Consider the following 20,632-nt stretch of genomic DNA (forward strand, 5'->3'; position numbering starts at 1 on the left):
ACTTTGCTAAGTATATATCCTTTATTCTTAACCACCTTTTGCTACTGTATGGCGGAAAGGCCAAAATGTGAACTTGTTTTTTTGGGGGGGGGGGGGGGGACACATGTCGAAACTGTTTCCTGGCTTGGTATTACTAGTTTATATCCATGTATAATGGGTGCAATCCATTGTTTTGAAATAAAAGTTTTGAGTATGTGAAAGGTTAGATTTCCATACATAAATTAAAAAGCTAGAGTTCCATTGGTAGCTGTGACATACCTGTTGACTCACGGGCTCCTTGTATATACTTTTTAAACCATTAATTCCTCCTTCAAGAATCCCGTCCCAATTCCTTGCTGCCATAAGGTATGCCACATATGACAAGGTGCACAACACCCTCCTTGTCCAGCATTGCTTTATGCTGCATCATAGGTGGTTGTGAGATCAAGGGTCGGAACTGACTAGGCATTGGGTTTGGTCAGATGGAGCAGCCTCTCAATTCAAGGCTAGAAGACCATTCTATTTCGTTTGGATCTGGACATGGAAAGGGCGAGCACGATGGGGCTTGGGCTATTGTGAAGAGAACATTAACACATGACAAATGGATCCACCTTAAAAAATGCAAGAGATGTCGTGGATTTTTTGAGGACCAACTTGTCTCATGGGGCTCAAGCCAGCTATGAATCTAAGGAGAGGAATGTAGCACGAGTGTTTTGGACCGTGGATATTGTTAGACTTTCTTTTAATTTAGTTGCCTTAGTGCAAAATATAATTATGGTTGTAACCCCGAAGGCATGAAACCTCGTGCTCTTTGCAATACAAACACTCTTTCTCTTGCTCTCCTTCACTCCCTCTCTCTACAAGCACACTAGGGCCCAGGACAAACATCGGGCTGGACCCCCCGAAGGTTTTTATTCATAAGGAGAAAGTGCGTACAAGAGTTCAGCATAGAGCTGCCTACTACAAATTCAAAACGTGAATTATTTTACAAGAGCTTCAAGCTCATTCCAAAATGGCAACATGCCACTTGTCTAGAATCTAAACTAAGTCCTATTACATGCCTCTAAGGGCAATTTCTGGGGTCTTCGTAGCACTTGGTCACGCGGGTGGCCTCCGAAATACTCGCCACGCTCCAAATTACTTGGGTCTTTAGCCCCTCATAGTACCTGTAATAATTAATGAAAGCGCACCACCATGGCACCCATCAATTGTTAGCGCTTTGCATGCAAATAACACACTGTGGACTAATTCTAGTCACGGTGGGCGTCCCCACTGAACACATGTGCACATATAACAAATATATATAAATATATCTATTCTCTGGTTGACCGGAGTCAACACTCTTGATTATAATTAAGGGGCTTTGACCAAGGGTCGAGGCGCCTTAACTTAACCCTCTTGGTGTATGCCAAGTCTCATTGACCGAAGTCAACCCTCTTTGACCGTAGTCAGCTCTGTGGTTCTTTGGTTAACTGTAGTTAGCCATCTTGGTAATAAACTAAGTCTCTTCGACCGAAGTCAAGCTTACCTAACCAGAGTCAAGTATCTTTGACCATTAAAGGAACTCTTTGACCATAATTAACACATATGAAAACTCTTTAATTATGATCAGATAAATGGTCAATTGTACTTTGACTTAGGATATTTACATTGTGGTGACATCCCCTCGGCTTCTATTCAGTTGACCTTAACTGAAAAGCTTCCTTGTAAACATCCAAAAGCTGTGGATGATCACACAACATGTCTTCATCCATCCATTTGGCATCCAATGCCGTATAATTCAAGAACTCTTGCCCTGTGGGCCTTTGCGTACAGTATGATACACAATCTGCTTTGGCTGAAGGACCTCCTCCAGCTCATCCACTTGTGGTGGATCCTCTGATATTGTCTCTGTAGGCTCTGGCCCCTAGAATTTCTTTAGAAGACTCACATGGAATGCATTGTGAATCCTCCAATGCTTTGGCAATGCTAACCTGTATACAACCTCATTTATTCTTTTGGTAACCCTGAAAGGGCCATAGTACCTGGAAGATAACTTTGCATACACTTTCTTTTTGCCTTTAAACTTGCGGAGCCTAGCTTTCTCGAACTTTAAAAGTACCCAATCCCCTTCTTTGATATTTAATTGTCTCCTATGCTTATCTGTAGCTCTTTTATGCTTCTCTTGAGACCTTTCAATTGCTGTCCGGACTCGGCTGTAAGCTGTCTGGAGATCTCTTACAAACTGATCAGCTGCAAATATTTCGTCCTTGGTCCTCAGGATAGGTGGCAGAATCACCTTCCCATAGATGACCTCAAAGGGGGCTTTCCCTGAAGAGCTGTGTACTGTATTATTGTAAGCAAACTCTACCAATGGTAGGTGCTTTTCCCAGTCTGAACCTTGGTCACCCACGTAGCATTTCAGCATATCCAATGCTGTAGAATTTGCTACTTCACTTTGAATGTCTAGGGATGGAAAGAAGAAGAAAAATTGAGATTCGTCCCCATATTATCAAATAAAGCTCTCCACAATAGACTAGTCATTCTCGGTCACTGACAATGGACTTAGGCATACCATGGTGCTTAAAGGTCTGTGCCATGAAAAGCTTAGCCATATGTTCTGCCTTTATGGTTTTACGAACTGCGATGAAATAAGCTTGCTTGCTGAATCTATCGATGATAGTCAAAATCTTGTCATTCCCTAACTTTGATCTTGGCAAATAAAAAATGAAGTCCATTGTAATACTTTCCCACGGTGCCTGAGGCACGGGAAGAGGCATAAGTAGGCCAGGTGCCGTCCGTCTATCATACTTCACTTTCTGACACGTAAGACATTCAGTAACAAATTGATGTATATCTTTCCGCATCCCTGGCCAAAAGAAATACCTCTCTAGTGCTAGAGTTGTCGCTGTAATTCCTCTATGTCCAGCATAGGGAGGTGCATGGCATTCTTCCAAAATCTTTTTCTTCATCTCTTGGGTGATGCATAGGCAGTCATCTTTCATTAAATACCCATCTTTCAGGGAATAGTGACTAGTGGACTGCCCCTCTTGCATTTTCTGTTAAATCTCACCAAAATCTGCATCATTAGGATATTGCTCTCTCATATCTTCCAGATCCTAGTGATAAGCAATAGTTACATTGTTGACCTGGGGTCTTCGAGACAAAGCATCTACCACTCTGTTCCGAACTCCTGGAGTATGGACAATCTGAGAATGGTACATTGACAGCATGTTTGCCCATTCCATATGCTTCTCGGAAAGCTTTTTCTGAGTCAAAAAGTATCTCAGACTTTGGTGATCTGTTTTAAGAGTAAAATCTGCACCCAAAAGATAATGCTTCCATGTATGGATGGCATAAATTGCAGCCAATAAGTCTTTCTCATAGATTCCCAGATGTCTATCTGCATCCCGGAGTCTCTTGCTCTCATAGGCCACTACATGATCATTCTGATGCAATGCAGCCCCAACACATTCCCCACAAGCATCACAATCCACATCAAATGGTTGATACAAATCTGGAACTATTAAGATTGGCTCTGTGGTCAGCCTCTCTTTGAGTGTGATGAATGCTGTCTTTTGAGGAATTCCCCATCTGAAAGCTGCATTTTTCTTAGTAAGATTGTGGAGTGGAGCGGTTATATCCACAAAATGCTTGATAAATCTTTTGTAGTAAGAACACAGGCCTATGAAACTTCGAACTTCATGCACAGTTTTCAACTCTGGCCATTCTTGAATGGCACGGATGTTTGCCGGATCCATCCGTATCCCTTTGGATTATATGCTTCAAGTAGTGGATTTCTTCCAGGAAGAATTCACTTTTCTTGCTGTTTGCATAGAGCTGATGATTTCTCAGCTCTTGAAACACTATAGCAAGATGTTCCTTGTGTTCTTCTTTGGACTTAGAAAAGACAATTATGCCATCGAAGAAGGTACCAGTGAACTGTCTGTAGGTCGGAAGATACGATTCATCATCCTATTGAAAGTAGCTGCGGCATTTGTCAATCCAAGGTCTCTCAGGGGGTAGCTCCCCTGGCAAAGCGTCAGAAAAGCAATCCTTAAAATTTTCAAGAAACTGAAATTTATTCTAAACTGCCTCACTTATTTCAGCATGCATTTCCATATCTCTCTCTTTTACAAAAACCATGTAAGCTGAAACTGCAGACTTTATTTCTTTTCCAACAGAACTATTTGATACAATGGGAATAGTTTCCCCTCTATTCCTAGCAACCACACGATGTACTTTGCCCCTATGTACAAACTCCAGCACTCTTTCAGGAAGAGTCAATTTCATTGCCTTGCAATGAAACCAAGGCATACCCAAGACTACATCATGATGTTTCAGTGGAGAAATGAAGAAGTCTTCCAGATCCACATAACTCTATACATGAAGACGGAGCTTCCCTATCAAGCCTTCTCCTTTAGTGCTAGCCTTCGTCATGGCTGAATTTGCCCTTCACCTCCGGAGTGCCGACAGAAACTCAGTACAAAGACTTTGTATAAATGGATGCTCAAGTATGTGTGGGTGTGTGGATTTGTATGTGTGAGAGCATACTTTTATACTATGGTCTACACCCACTGTTGGGCGCTGATGTTGTTAGTGGGGTGTCATAGTAGCTAGTCCCTGCTATGCATGATGGAGTTTATGGTTTTCAATCTTATGAGTGACTATCGTGAGATTGAAACTGCACTATGTTGTGTTTTTAGAGGATGAGTTTGGGAATGTTCTTGGATTCATCTAGGTATAAGTGACTGGCACAGTGTTCCCACAGAACATATGGTCGGCATCTAAAGCCCTGCCCAACTCCTCCATCTTTATTCCCAGCCTGAGGGCTAGATTTTCTGATATAAAGTTATTAGTAGCCCCTGGATCAAATAAAATCAGCGCTTGCTGATCTTTGACTTTGCCCCAAGATAGCAACAATTCTCGTTCTTCTGGGTTTGAAACATGACCCAATATGTCAGGAATTCCTCATGCCATTGGCTTTTGCGGTCCCCGTGGCTTGTCTGCCTCTTTTCCCTTCGAAGTTGAAGGCTTTTTTGGGCACTGGGCAGCCACATGCCCCTCTTTGCCGCACTTGAAGCATTTACCCTCCTTCCTGAAAGTTTCAATCTGTTCAGGGGTAAATTGTGGTCTTCCCTTATAGGGCTTTTGCACTTGGTTTCCCCTCGGCTTCTGAGGCTGAAATCCCCTCTTCTGAGCCTTGGGAAACTCTCTTGTTTCAGACTTAGGGGTCGCTAGCTTTTTATCCCTGGATAATCCTGCCTGTAGTGAAGGCACACTAGTAGGATTCTGCATGTACATGAGACTAGCCACATTGGCTGAATGCATAAGATCTGATATTTCTTTAATATCTTTGGTGCTCACTTGGGCCTTTATCTTGGGAGTGAGTCTTATCAGAAATATTCTTGAAAGGCGAAACCTACAAGTATGCATCCCAAAATTTGTGGTTGTAAGACTCAACTGAATCTTGTGCTTCCATATGAATGCTCTCCCAACCCAGAAGGACATGATTCCGAAACTGTTTATAGAAAGCTTTCTTGAAGTCCTTCCATTTCCTGGGGGCTACATAGTTGGCTGTTTTAGCTATCCACCATGCAATGGCTGTACCAGTCAAGTGTAAACCAACCATACGGAGCTTTGAGGACTCACTGAAATTTTTCAGTCTGAAGGTAGCATCAAACTGCCTTATGAACTGCATAGCCTTTTCAGCTTGGCCATACATGCCATTGTAATCTTACTGACTTCCCACCGTCCTTGAATTTTTTAGTATCTGCCTTCTTGCTGGACTTCTTCTTCTTCTTCTTCTTCTTTGACTCTGAAGATTCCGAAGAAGGAGGTGATGTCGAGGATGAAGAAATAGAGCTAGAAGATGAAGATGAATTGGATGAACTGTGATGATGCTTCGCCTTTTTCTTCTTGGGAAGAGGACCTACTCTTTTCCTCTTTTTGCCCACCACCACTTCTTCCTGATCTGCTCTAGAGGGAGGCTTCTCTGGCTTTCCCTCAAAAAGAGGTTGTACCATCTTGCGAAACAAAGGATCGCTTGTTGCCTCTCCCAACTGAGTAATCAACTCTCTATAGGCATTTTCTTTATTTATTTGTACAGTCTCAGCCTGTTGTACCTGGTTAGACTCTACCATTTCCTCATGGGATGATTGGGCATGCTGCTGTGAAGCCATCTCTGCAACTTGTATGAGATCTGCAACTCTCTCACACACACTGTGTAAGCAACTGATGCACGCAGCCTTTGCTTTTTAAAGAGAAAGTACCTCAACAAGAGGTGTCTTGCATTCACAACTTGTACCAGTAACGGGTTGTCAACTCAAGGCATGAACTCAAAACTGTATGCCCCTTTTCTGGCTACTGCAAATGACACTGAGAAAGCATCTGATTCCCTTTTCAGAGCACAAAGGCATGCATTCCTTTACTTGTGCAAATATCTGATTTCTCTGCTTTTTTGCTGCTTTTCTGACAGTAAAGGTTGGACAGATAGGTGAAAATTGATGGCCAGAACTGTCTCCACAACTGTAAATTTTTTTTTGGGGACAGTAACTAGATGAAGTAACCGATTGGTTACTCTAACCAAATTGACTGGTTTTGGTTTGGTTAGTCTGCAACTAGACTAATTGGATTGGTCACAATCTGGTTACAGTGACCAAACTAGTCTGGATGGGTCAACTAATTGGACCTCTAACCAATTCACTAACCAAGGTTAGGTTAGATGAACCCATGGTCTGCCACATCAACCACCTGTCTGCCACGTGTCAGTGCCATATCAACATTTGATCTAGCTGCCACGTGTACTGCCACGTCAGCATCTGCACATGCATGCCACCTGGTTGCCACGTCACCTGAGTACTTTGCCACCTGGTTGCCACGTTAGCACGACGTGTGTGCCACATCATCTGCTGTCTGGTTGGGGCCACGTCAGCGTAGCCTAAGGTTCCAGACCTTGGCTGTTGGTCAGCGTCACGTGTCGCGGAAGCCTGCGTGAAGGTCCGTATGCGGGAAGATCTTTCTCATGGAGGGGTGTCGGTTGCTTTTCTATAAGCCCACAAGACTCGTCCCTACTGAAATACTTATGACCCCCAAACCGAATCGTCGTCAACTCGACCGAGGCATCCCGTTGGTCATCGTTGAAAAACACCCTACGCTACCTCAAAGCTTATGGTTGTGCGAAGGTTTCTCAAAATCTTCACGCGTGCACCCGTGCTCTCTACAAGTTCTTCCTTTGGATGATTGTGGGCGGAAGTATTTGGAGCTCTGCGTCAAGGATTAGCGTCGTCCATCTCCTCCGCCCATTGCATCACGCATCTCTGTCCTGTGGATAGCCAGTGTGCCAATGATTCTCCGTCCGGTTGTCACGTAAGCATTTACTCTGGCCTCTCTCTCCAAGGAAGGGCGTAAACCCTCGCTTTGACTACTAGCTTAGCTTGCTTGGTACGCCACATCCCATGCCTGTTTGCAAATGAAATGCATGAAGCATTCTTTTCCCCTTGATCGCTTCCACCATGAAAGGCAGGGAGGTCCCAAAATGCCCTGATACCAATGTAACCTTGAAGGCATGAAACCTCCTGCTCTTTGCAATACAAACACTCTCTCTCTTGCTCTCATTCACTCCCTCTCTACAAGCACACTATGGCCCAAGACAAACGTCGGGCTGGACCCCCCGAAGGTTTTTATTCATAAGGAGAAAGTGCGTACAAGAGTTCAGCGTAGAGCTGCTTGCTACAAATTCAAAATGTGAATTTATTTTACAAGAGCTTCAAGCTCATTCCAAAATGGCAACATGCCACTTGTCTAAAATCTAAACTAAGTCCTATTACATGCCTCTAAGGGCAATTTCTGGGGTCTTTGTAGCACTTGGTCACGCAGGTGGCCTCCGAAATACTCGCTACGCTCCAAATTACTTGGGTCTTTAGCCCCTCATAGTACCTGCAACAATTAATTAAAGCGCACCACCATGGCACCCATTAATTGTTAGCGCTTTGCATGCAAATAACACACTGTGGACTAATTCTAGTCACGGTGGGCGTTCCCACTAAACACATGTGCACATATAACAAATATATATAAATATATTTATTCTTTGGTTGACCGGAGTCAACACTCTTGATTATAATTAAGGGGCTTTGACCAAGGGTCGAGGCGCCTTGATTATAATCAAGTCTCTCCAACCGAAGTTGGCACATCTTGGTTAACCGTAGTTAACCCTCTTGGTGCATGCCAAGTCTCGTTGACCGAAGTCAACACTCTCTGACCGTAGTCAGCTCTGTGGTTCTCTGGTTAACCGTAGTTAGCCCTCTTGGTAATAAACCAAGTCTCTCCAACCGAAGTCAGGCTTACTTGACCAGAGTCAAGTATCTTTGACCGTAGTCAAATCTTTGACCATTAAAAGAACTCTTTGACCATAATTAACACATATGAAAACTCTTTAATTATGATTGGATAAATGGTCAATTGTACTTTGACGTTGGAGATTTACATTGTGGTGACAATGACTAACACACAAGATGACTAGATATGAACCGAACCGAGTGGGGTGGGCTAAACCCATACCACCGATTTGGAGTATATAAGAGAGTTCATAAGAATGCAGCGTAGGGACAAAACATAATTAAAAAGGGTTGCATATAATTAAAAAGGATTCCATATGACTATCGGAATGTATGCAGGGCGTAGATATGTATATATGGAGCTCGATGGAACAAGCATTGTATTGATGAAGTCACCACAAAACAGCATCATGAGTGGCATTCGCGATGCCTTGAAGTTCTTGAAGGCCTCTCCAAACATTTACTGCTCGCGGAAAGTCTCGAGGAGCCACCAACATTTTATTCATCAACCTTCACTGCTTGGAGGAACCTCTGGACTAAGCCAATGCTTATGTGGTCTGCAACCCAATTAATGGGTAAGGACCTTCAACCTTCACTGCCTGGAGGAACCTTTGGACTAAGCCAATGCTTATGTGGTCCGCAGCCCAATTAATGGGTAAGGAGATACCGAGATGGGCAGTAGCGCTGGAACCTTATAGGATTGTAGAGAGAAAACTCTATTTTGGCCAGAGAAACTAGTAGGCCAATTTTGGGCCTGTACAACCTTATGCATATTGAGTTGAATATCTTAGGTGGCCAATACCTACATCACTATAGTTTCTTTCCTTGGATACTTCCAAGCATTTAGACGTTGATAAGCATGTATTCCAAATACCTAGTCGTAGCCAAAAAGTAGGAGAACTAGTACAAGAGATAATATATAGGAACTGAAATAAGGACTCAAGACATTACGCTTGTGATCGCAAGTCGACGTAAGAATCACTTGTAGTCTCTTTTCACAAAAGTTTGTGGCCTTTGTCTGATGGCCTACTACCTCCTAGCCTCCCCTTATTGCCTTCAGGTCTCCTTAGCCTAGGTCTGAGGAAAGAAATCATCAAAGCTCGTCCCTCCTTCCCGTAGGGCCGTGAGAGATCCACCTCGAGCTCCTATTCCTTCACGTAAGGATCCTTGTTGCTCTACACAACTTTACAGTCCAGCACCTCGTCCTGGTATGCTCTGCCTGCCCACACCTTGCCTTCAAAGAAGACTCTTAGCCTCAACTTCACAGTCCAACGCCTCATCCTGGTGCGCTATGTATGCCCACACCTTGCTTTCAACTAAGACTCTCATCCTCAACGGCTTTCCACGATCTCACCACCAGGGGGCAGTAGATTCTCACAATGTAATCACCAGCACCAGGACGACTCCAAAACTCACAAATCACCTCTTAACTCACACAACTAGCCAAGAGTGGAGACTGTTCATGATTGAAGGAAACATGGGGTGTGTGTGTGTGTGTGGGAGAGAGAGAGAGAAGAAGAAGAAGAAGAAGAAGAATATATTATCGTCCTCTGAAGACCAAAAATCGGCCTATGGGACCTGAGCAATACAAAATCCTCGTACACAAAGACTCCTCCCTTGGAGGGGAGGGTATTAAGAGAAACTACCTTTATGTCTTAGGTGAGTTCCTGTGCTTGAAAAGCTTATAGACAAACGTTCCTAAAGCTGGGGGTGACCCGCTATGTAGCATATCAGCCAGTCTGTTATGTCCCTCGAGAAGAGAGCTAAATGCTTTCCGGATGTGAGTATAGTAAGGGCATATCATTACCATGTGTTCTTCAGTTTCTGCCATTCCCTGGTCACATAGTTGGCATATTCTGCTCTCTTTTGGCATATCTTTCCATCCTCCTATTTCAATCTGCAGCTGGTGTGATCGGGTGCGAAGTGAGGCCAAAGCTCTTCGCTTATGTATTGCCATAGGTGTGCAAATGTACTTCTGCGTGGCTGTTTCTCTTCCTGTATAAGTAGCCCAATATTCGGGGTTGATAAATGTACGGTAGTACTCAAACTTATCTCTGTTTTCAGCTGTTTGCCATTTCCTGTGTAGTGCATTCAGCAGGTCATGATGAAAGGCATCCTCATCTACCTCCTCTGGAGAGTAGTCCAAGTACCTCTCTACCTCCCATTTTTGGAACCATTTTTTAAAATCTAGTGCCCATCCAGATGCCAAAATCTTACCCTTATTCGTCTTTTGGGACTTTTGACTTTCTACCCATGCCCTCTTTGGCAGCCTTTCATTATTCATGCGCTTGACCTTTGTGATGTATCTGAGTACTCTGTTCAAGGCATGCAACTCTATGGGTATGCATCCTGTCTCTAGGAGTAGGAGAGAGTAGGGTGTGGTAGCCTTGATGCCAAGGTGTCTTCTAATGAAAGATTTCTGCATTTTTTCTACATCATTCCATTTTGATGATGGTATACTCCCGCCCCACACCTCTACCCCATAGAGCACTGTTTGTATCACATATGCCCCAAAAAATCATGTTTCGTACTTGCCACCTTCTTGTGTTGGTATTGCTGCAGTCATTTTCAAATTGATAATACTTTCCCCATCCTGCATCAATTCTCTGTTGCACACAGCTGCTCCATTTGTTATTGGCTGGAATTTCAATGCCTAAGTATTTGAATGAGTGCACTGTATCAACAAGTTGACCCATATATGAGATTGAAGGGGGATTACTTGGCTGTATAGTCTTGACTATCATGAGTTTAGTTTTGGAAACATTCACAGCCAGCCCACTTTCCGAACAGAACATGCTGAGGATATCCATCATTTGTTGCATCTTACCCTCACTATTAGTGAAAACAACCACATCATCCGCATAAAGAAGCAAGTGAATCTTAAAATCTGCTAGGTAGAGGCTGGACAACCCTCTTTTACCTGCTTCTGTGTGCATCAGTTCCTCAAGTCTATCAATGCATAAACCAAACAGGGTGGGTGAGAGTGGGCATCCTTGTTTGACCCCCATATTGCTATAAAATTCTTGTGACATCCCATCCTTACATTTTAATTGACATTTTACTTTCTCATAAAGTCTAAAGACAGCAAACCTTATTTCCTGAGGCACTTCTATGCATTCCATTCTCTCCCATAGCACATCCCTAGGCACCGTATCGAATGCCTTCTTAAAATCAATGAAGCAACAAAATAGTGCCTTCCCCTTAAGGCGGCTATCCTCCATCAACACTCGGAGAGTAACTAGATGATCCACAGTGGAGTGTTTGGGCCTGAAACCCGCTTGTCCCATTGCCCTCTTCCTTTCTTTCTCTGCCCAAGCACTCAGCGTTGCCTCTACTATTGTACTATATAGCTTGTCTAGAGTAGAGCATACCATAATGGTTCTGTAGTTTGACACTTGATTGCAGTCACCTCCCTTGTAAATTGGCTTGATCCAGTTCTCTTGCCAATCGGTTGGGAAACCATACACGAATGCTTGGTTTAGTGCCATTACTATGTGCCTTTGCGTGTGTTCATTGGACCACTTAATGAGTTCTGCTGTGAGGTGTATAGTGTCTGCTGCCTTCCCATTTGCCATTCTCTTTAGGCCATCTTGCACATCTTCCAATGAGAAAATACCTTGAGTATTACCACTGAGAGACATGCTCGCCATAGGCCAAGCCTTGGGATGCATGTAGAGTTGTTGAACATACTCAAGCATCTCTATTTCTGTAAAATCTCCCATGATGTCATTTGGCCTTTGTTTAACTCCTTTCCATGCTCTTCTAGGGTTCTTGACAAAATCAATTGCATCTGACCATTCCTTTTTCTCAATATAAACACGCCTCTTTTTACGTGTGAGAGCATGGAACTGCTTCTCGGCTGCTCTTCTTTCATCTCCCATTGGAATCCCCTTTAGTGCACCCTAAAACTGTCTTAGCTGTGGTGAGAATGGCATTTTTCAATTGTGCCCAGCCAAATTTCTGTTTTCCCAGCAGACATGCTTCTAAACTTTCAGCATATTCCACCTTTTTTGCCTCGTTCACCTGATAGCCACACTCGGCTGCTTTATGCTCCTCCAAAGTTGCCTTGGCCAGCAATATATTAAGCTCTACATAGAGTGGTATGTGATCCGAATCAAGAGAGTTCGGGCCAAGTGAGAAATTGTGTATAAGATTGCAAGCTTCCAGATGAATCAATGCATAGTCAATTACACTAGCCCGCCCACTGGCAGGGAAACAAGTAGGGGAATTAGATTTTGGGAAAAGGGCTGTGCCATTTACCACCAACATGTGCATACCATTCATCAAATGCTCCAATGCTGTACCATGTGCATTCACCACTTTATCCTTCGAGCATCTACACCAGCTGGGGTCAATGTCTATCTCATGCTCCTTTATGTATTCTTGCTGTGTGGGATATTGAAATTGTGAGTCTCCTATGCGTGCATTTAGGTCCCCAATAAGCATAACATTTCCTTGTTTGCTGAACATAGCAATATCTAAGCATAGGTCCCCAAATGGTTGGGATGGGTCAATCTCATGCCTCTGGTAGAAGGGGGATTCTCTATGAGGAATGTAGCATCCTGCAATATACGATGGCAAAGGGCTTCCTTTTACCATAACCCATATGTAGCGCTTATGGATGTCATCTTTGACCATAGAGATCTTGTCGTGTATATGGTCTTTGTATATGCATGCTACCCCTCCCTGCCCTCGTAGGCCTGATTGCTTTTGCCAGACGGAGTGCAAATAGCCATCCATTTTAGGAATCCTGCGTATATCCCTTTCCCAAGTCTCTGCAAGAAAGATAATGTCTGCATCATGTAACACTTCATTCAGACCAGCTCCTTTATGCCAAGGAAAGCCTCTACAATTCCAAAACATGACTTTCAGCTTCTTTTGGGTCCCATAGGCCTCGCGTGCCTATTGAGCTTGTTCAGCTCCTTGCTCTCTTTTTTTGACTCGGGTCTCATACATACGTCTCCTTTCTTCTTGTTGCATAGGGGTACGGTCTTCTGTCACGTAGAAAGGTGTTCCTTTTAAATAAATCCTGCTGCTGTCCAGGATGATTTCTCTCTTACGTGTGTCAAGCATTGTGCAAACAATTGCCCGATGACTTGAATTTTCATCCCTCTTTCTTCCTACCCGGTGTGCCCCAAAGACCACAACCTCTTGCATGGCAAAGTGCTCAGCAAAAAAGTCTTCTATGTCCTTTGCAAGTGAGAGAGGTGTTTCTTTTTCTTTTTCAGATAGACCCGGTAGGACAATATTTTGTGACCTTTTTTCTCTCTCTTTGTACTCATTGGCATCTATCCCTTCTTCTATTTTTTTTCCCTTTTCTATGTGTGCATTTGTCTGAGCATGCCCATTTACTACCTTACTTGCCCATGTCCCCGAGGTGCCTATATCTTGCTTGCAATCTAATTGAGGCTGTTGCGTCATATTTGCCCTCATTTTTTCCAAGATCTGTTCCATTTCAGTAACTTTCTCCTCTTGGATAACAGTCTTTTGCTCCAAGCTGGCCATGGAGCTCTCTTGCATGGCCACCCTTTGCTCCAAATCTGCATTTTTGTATTCTAGATGTTGGCATTTCAGTGAAAGCTGATGTATCTCCTGCTGTTGGCGGTCCATTGTGCCTTGCAAAGCTGTCAAAAATGTCCAGATTCCAGTTTCATTAGAGAAAGTGTCTGTTGTGTCACCTTGAACTGACATGAATGGAGCTGTTAGAATGTTCCCTTGTGCAGGAATGAATGGGGCTGCCTGTCCATCTAAAATGATGATGGGTGGCTCAGAAATTGCTGTCATTTGCAAAGCACTTGTTCTAGTTGGCGTTATAGATAGAGAGTTTTTCATACTGCCTCCAGAGCTCTTTGCCAAGGGAGTGGAATGTGCTGATAGACCACTCCTATTGATTCTTTTATTGAGACTGGTGGAAGCCATGGTTGAGCCTGTGGCGCATCAAGAAACTAGCGATTGACAGCGCACGCACGATAAAAAACAGGTACAACAGGTATGAAAGTACCAGGAGGGATGAGGGGGCGTAAAAAGATCCTGACGGTCAACTGCGTTGGGGTTTTACCCCCCTTTCGAAGCTGATGGTGGCCTCAGATTTGCGACCTGAGTTGAAGAGATGTCTCAAACTTAAATTGCGAGTAGCAATGGCTGCGCGCGACAGACAATAAGAGGAGCAGGTGTCCCGAACATGGATGTAGATTACTGGCGCAAAAGGATCCTGACGGCCAACCGCGTTGGGGTTTTACCCCCCAGAGAGAGAGAGAGAGAGAGAGAGAGAGAGAGAGAGAGAGAGGCTAGGGAGAGAGGAAATGATACTCAAATGGAGACACCATGAAAGGCTTTTATTCATTCATCAAGTATGAAGTGACAATTGAAGTACAAGCATTTGTAGACTAGGCATACACACACGTACCAATTGCATATGGGATAACTCCCAAGATGACACACGACACTCACACATAAAACCTCTACTAGAACTCCTAGTACAACACATCACACACTATGATATCTCCAACACCCCCCTTCAAACCAAAGAGTGTGAGACCCAACATGTAAGGAGTAGAATGATCTCCCCTCCACTGCAATACTGCAAAGAGCAAGTCCAACTATTTGTCAATACAGTCAAGGTAAAAAACCATACAATCATTTTTGGGGGACAACCCAGGGCAGAGTACCCTTATTGACTCCAAATACATTCAGCTTAGAGGGACTACTCAAGGCTAAGAACCTTTATTGAATTAACACAAAAAAACACAACATATAGGGCCTAGAAAGCCCAAGAATCCCAGTCATAATGCTCCTCAAGAGAGAGGCCGTGAACCTCAGCTGTGGCTGCATGTATGTCCTGAGAGGGCTCTTCAGGCCTGTTCTTCAACAATAAGATTGGCATGGTGCTTCTCTTGTTCCTGTTCCTTCTTCTTGAATAAATTAGCCTCAACATGTCGTTTTCTCTTACAAAACCTGCAAATAATATTCTTGTTGGTCTTTCATTTGCTTGTGGAAGCAAATGCTTGATCACCAGTAGAGGCAAGAAGGGCTCTCTCCCTTGCATACCTAGTTGCCTGTTTAGTGATTGATGAGGTTGAGTACGTCAAGTGGGTCAATGGGCAAGACCCGCACAATCCCGGATATTCCTATTCCATTCAGCACTTCTCCTTTTTGTCATATGAATGATATTCAGATCACTTTGGAATCAATGTGGCTGCTTTATTACGACAGTCCTTCTCGGAGTGTCCTGCTGAGCCGTCTTCCACATTTCAGACCTATCTCTGCATTTTGGAGCACCACAGGCCATCGATTAGTTGCTGGAAACCCCTACAGCAGCACTTCATCCACTACCTTGCATGCGTGGAGGTTGCAGAGCTCTAGACCAGCCGCCTCACTTGCTGCTTATCCATTTCCTCTTGCTGCCCGCCTTCACAAAGCCATTTTCCATAATGACTGACTTGTCTGCTAGTTCCTTGCTCGTGGAGAAGTTCAAGGGGGAAGGCTTTCCCACATGGCAAACCAAGATGCAACTGCTCCTTATGCGTGAAGGAGTTTGGGATGTTGTTGAGGATGACCACGTTGATACACTTGATCAGCAACAATGCAAGTTATGGAAGCAGCAAAATGCAAGAGCCATTGCTCTCATTGGTCTTTGCGTGGCCAACTCTCTCATTCATCATGTGGACTTCAAGTCAACTGCTGAGGAGATTTGGGATTGAGACCTTATTTGGTAATAAAATCACCAACTCCAAAGTCTCTCTGAATGTTCAAGTTCTATGATTTGAAAATGGAAGAAAGAGAAGAGTTGAGTGATCATCTAGAAAGGTTTCAATCTCTTGTTCAACAACTCTTAAGTTTGAAAAGCGCGCCTAATGATGAAGATAAGATGGCTGTCCTTATCAAGAGTATGCACGGGATACCTCATTTTGAGCAAACTCTTGAAGTTCTATGCCTTGCCACTACCACGTTTGATGATATGGTTGCTCTACCAAAATATGTAAGACGGCTGTTCAAAGCACACTGAAATGCTGTAGCAGGTCTCCAAACAGAAAGTCGGCTGGTATATGTATGCTGGAGGGCTAGAAATAGCCCGAAGCTACCTTTAAACACCTCGAACTGCTGCAGAAAATGCTCACAGGTGGTCGGCTTTGTAACTGCAGCACATGAAATCCTGATTTTTTGGCAATGGAATGCTCTGAAATGACCTCTAGGGTTCACACCTGTGAAAAACACCTTGAAGATTTTGCCGACCAGCCAGCTAACAGGCTGCCTAGGGTGCCTAGAGCTCCAAGAGATCCCGAATAGAGGCGGCTATGAAGGTAGGTTGTGGAGAGGCTCTAAGCTATGCAAATGGCTGAAGAAAGGACGCAGCTAGAGGCGAAATGAAGCAGCTGTCAGCATAAGAGATGGTTGAGCAGGATTAGAGTAAGGGCTGAAGAGGATGATGATGTGGCAGGGCAGATTAGGGCAGGGCTGACTTGCTATGATACCATGAAGGAAACAGGGTGTGTGTGTGTGAGAGAGAGAGAGGAAATGATACCCAAATGTAGACTCCAGGGGGTATGTTACACTCTCCCCCCCTAGAGGACCAAGGATGTCCTCATACTTGAAATTGAAAAAATCTTTTTTGAGTTCTACTTTAGTCAATCATGTAGCTTCTTCCAGATGGATACCTCTTCCATTTAATCCATTACTTCCGAATGACTCTGTTTGTCGAAGGGGTTTCCTCAACTTCAATGATTTCTTCTTGTACAATATCAAATTTGCCATCCGAGTTGATGACTTTATCAATTTTCAGGATGCGAGAATCATTAGATATATATAGCTTTAGCAAGCTCACATGGAACACATTATGGCCCTTATATTTCTCTGGCAATTCTAAACGGTATGCTTGGTCTCCCTATTGGGGTTATGATCTGAAAAGGTCCACAATACCTTGGTTTCAGTTTCCTTTTCCTTTAAATTGAATCGAGGTCATACAAGGCTTCACCCTTATAAAGACCCAATCCCCTTTAAATTTTATTTCAATTCGATGTTTATCGGCGTACTTCTTTTGGTGGTCAATGGCTATTGGAAGATGTTCTTTTATTTTTTGGGTTTCTTTTTGCATTTTATCAGGCATGTTTTTGCAAATCTCAACCTTACTAATGGGATCACACCAAGCAACCGGCAAAAAGTAGTCTTGGCCGTATAGGGCTTTGAAGGGGGTCATCTTAATAGATTTTTGAGTCATGCTGTTATAAGCAAATTCCACCAAATGGAGATACTCTCCCCATAGGCTCCCTTTATCCTTACAATACATTCTAAGTGTGTCTTCTAGGACTTGGTTGACACTCTCAGTGTCCATCCGTCTGAGGGTGACAGAAAGAGCTTAGTTTGAGCTTAATGCCTATGGCACGGAATAAAGCTTGCCCTTGGAGGTGAACTTGCTGTCCCTATCCAATAGTATCCTCTTGGGTAGCCCATGCAGTCTGAAGATTTTCTTGATGAATACCCTAGCAATGTCAAGGGAAGTTTCTGTAGTTTTGACAGGGATGAAGTGCCCTACTTCTGTTTACTTGTCAACATCTACAAAGATGGAGTCATGTCTTGATCTAGTTTGGGCAGTCCTATGATAAAGGCCATGGTCACACATTCCCACTTCATGTTAGGGATAAGCTTCCCTGGGGTCTTTATGTGCTCAAATTTGATTTTTTGCATTTCAAAACATCATCTCTAATGTCCTTTTTCATGCTAGGCCAATAGAGTGGCCCTTCACAGCAGTGTAGGTCTTTTGAAAACTAGCATGTGCAACTATGGGGGAATCATGAAACTCATGCAAGATGGTCTTTTGGATACTAGGGAAGCTTGGAATGCAGACCCTCTCTTTGTAGAGCAGCAGCCCATCGTGCAACCTAAATGTCTTAGCTTAGGGTCATTAGGATCGTCTCTGTTCATGATGGGACAAAAAAAAGGGTCTTCCTTTAAACTGTCCTTAATTTTCAGGATCCACGGGTTCTCAATCATGGACATCGCATAGAATTGTGGGTTTCGGCTTAAGGCATCGGCCGCCGTATTTTCTTTCCAGGTTTGTAATGTATGTCAAAGTCATACTCTTGGATGGTGGCATTCCATCTTCTTTGCATAGCATCAAGGTCGGGCTAAGTAAAAAAAATAAAATCCACTTGAGACTTTGTTGATTTGTGAATAGATTAAATTTTCTTCCAAGGAGATAGTGTCTCCAAACTTTTAGGGCATGAAATTCTGCTAACAACTCTAAATCATGAGTTGGATAGTTCTTCTCCCATCCCTCAATTTTTAAGACTCATAGGCTACATGCCTTTGATCTTGGCCAAGCACTCTGCCTATGGCTACTTCGCTAGCATCTATAGTTACAAAGAATTCGTAGACTCATAGGCTACATGCCTTTGATCTTGGCCAAGCACTGTGCCTATGGCTACTTTGCTAGCATGTGTAGTTACAAACAATTCCCAATCAAACTCAGGCAGTTTTATTATGGGAGCTGTAATCACAGGGCATCCTATAGGGCTTGAAAGCTTCTTGACACTCAAGGGTCCAATTTATGTCAGTGCCTTTCTTTAACTGATTGAAAAGTCCTCTATGAATTTTATATAAAATCCAGATAACCCTAAGAATCCCTTAATGCTACGGGTGTTTCTTGGGATAGGCCAATCCCTAATGGAATCAATTTTCCTTGGGTCCATCCTAACCCCATCTTTGGATACCACATGACCCAAGTACTCGATTTGGTCTGGTGTAGAAAGAACACTTACTCTTTTTGGCATAGAGCTTGTTCTTTTGTAAGATGTCCAGAACTTTCCTAAGATGCCTATCATGAAATTCCTTGTTCTATGTCAGCTTTGCAATTTTAGGGAGAGCAGTGGGAGCACGTCCCCTCAAGCCGCCCTCAGACCCTAGAGGATGAGATATTCTTTGATCTACCTATAGAGCCCTCGGAGCCTGTGGCACAACACACTCATGAACCAGCACAGCAGCAGGCCATACGAGAGCCAACCTCTTCGTCCCTTGCCACCCCTCCAGCCCACCCTTCTTCTCCAAACATCCCCTCCTCTTCGCATATCCCCCTGGCTGAGTCTGCTCCTTCCCCTTTGATCACTCCACTAGAGGCAGTTATCCTCACTACCTACCCCCTTCCCTTTTACTCTCCGTTCCCCTCCCCTTCTGTTGCTACAGCCCAGCTTTCTTCTTCATCTACAAGTCCCCCTCTGTTGGCACCTCAGCCCTACTGGAACCTCAGCCTTTGGGCAAGGGCGAGGCTGAGTCTTCTCCCACATAGTTAGTGGCCTTGCCCACGCAATAGCAGCCCTAGTGCTTGGCCAACGCAGGGTATAGCTTCCATAGCATCGTTAGGAGCTGCAGCCCGCCGCTCTCCTCTGAGGCGCAAGCCACTCCCTGTCTTTTGTAGGACTCTGCCTCCTCGAAGAAGCCAAAGTCAGGAAGCCTTCTTTGATCTGATTATATGATGAAAGAGCAATTGTTTTGCATGATGGAGGAGTGAAGGACCCCCCAGTTTGGCTTACCGGTTGAGACTCATCTACTTCTCAGCTCTGCTTCACTGAGGAGAGGCCGGGTACATGTATAGCAATGGGGGTGATCCGTTTAGGTCTAGAGATGTAGCTTACACATGCTATGTACTTGACACTTCATCAGTGCATTGCTAGGCTTGGGATTGAGATCTCCCTCATGATGCAGTGGACTCTCAAGGTAGGTGTAGAGCTTGTCAAGTCTGTGGTACATCGCCACACAAGTACTCTTTCTCCAAGCCCCCCTTGAGGACACAGAAGTCTAAGGTGGTTGTGCAGACTCATATGCATAAGTAAGCCTTGTTTTCTCACGCCTCTTCTCCATGAGCTGGGGACCATAGTGAGTTGAAACATACATGGGTTGCACAAATCGCGCATGGCAGTAGTCATAGCATCTCATACTTGACTAGGAGTTGTAGAGGGTTATGGTAGGATGGGAAATGGAGTTTCTTTTGATCTAGGAGCATATGTTTTTAGCAACAGATATCAGACGCCTTCGCATCTTCTAGGGAGAGGCTCAGAGGTGGGGTCCCCCGTTGTAGGTAGAGTGGCGGGATTTGCATTCCTGTCTCACAAGCGATGGCCGTAGATGTCTATGATCAGGATGAGCTGATCACAGGGAGGTCATTTTGGATGGATTTACGATTGGGCGACTCCAGGATCGGCATTCTGAATGTTTACACCCCTGCTTGTGGACAACATCACCATTTGTTCTGGAGGCAAGAGACGGAGAGCCTCCTGGATGTGGACTCTTGAAACGTTGCAAGTGACTGTAACAACCTAGAGTTTGGGGAGGACAAAAAGGGTGGA

At 44.0% G+C, this 20,632-nt stretch overlaps 1 protein-coding gene across 2 annotated transcripts in view; it reads left to right on the forward strand.

The window, feature by feature from the left end:
- Positions 1-20,632, forward strand: part of LOC147905112 (uncharacterized) — an 87,287-nt gene that overhangs the window by 59,475 nt on the left and 7,180 nt on the right. The window lies entirely within an intron of this gene.

The sequence above is a fragment of the Dipteris shenzhenensis genome, chromosome 2, assembly GCF_047967505.1.
Source record: "Dipteris shenzhenensis isolate YYH24624 ecotype China chromosome 2, Dip_SZ_1.0, whole genome shotgun sequence".
NCBI classification, from domain to species: Eukaryota; Viridiplantae; Streptophyta; class Polypodiopsida; order Gleicheniales; family Dipteridaceae; genus Dipteris; species Dipteris shenzhenensis.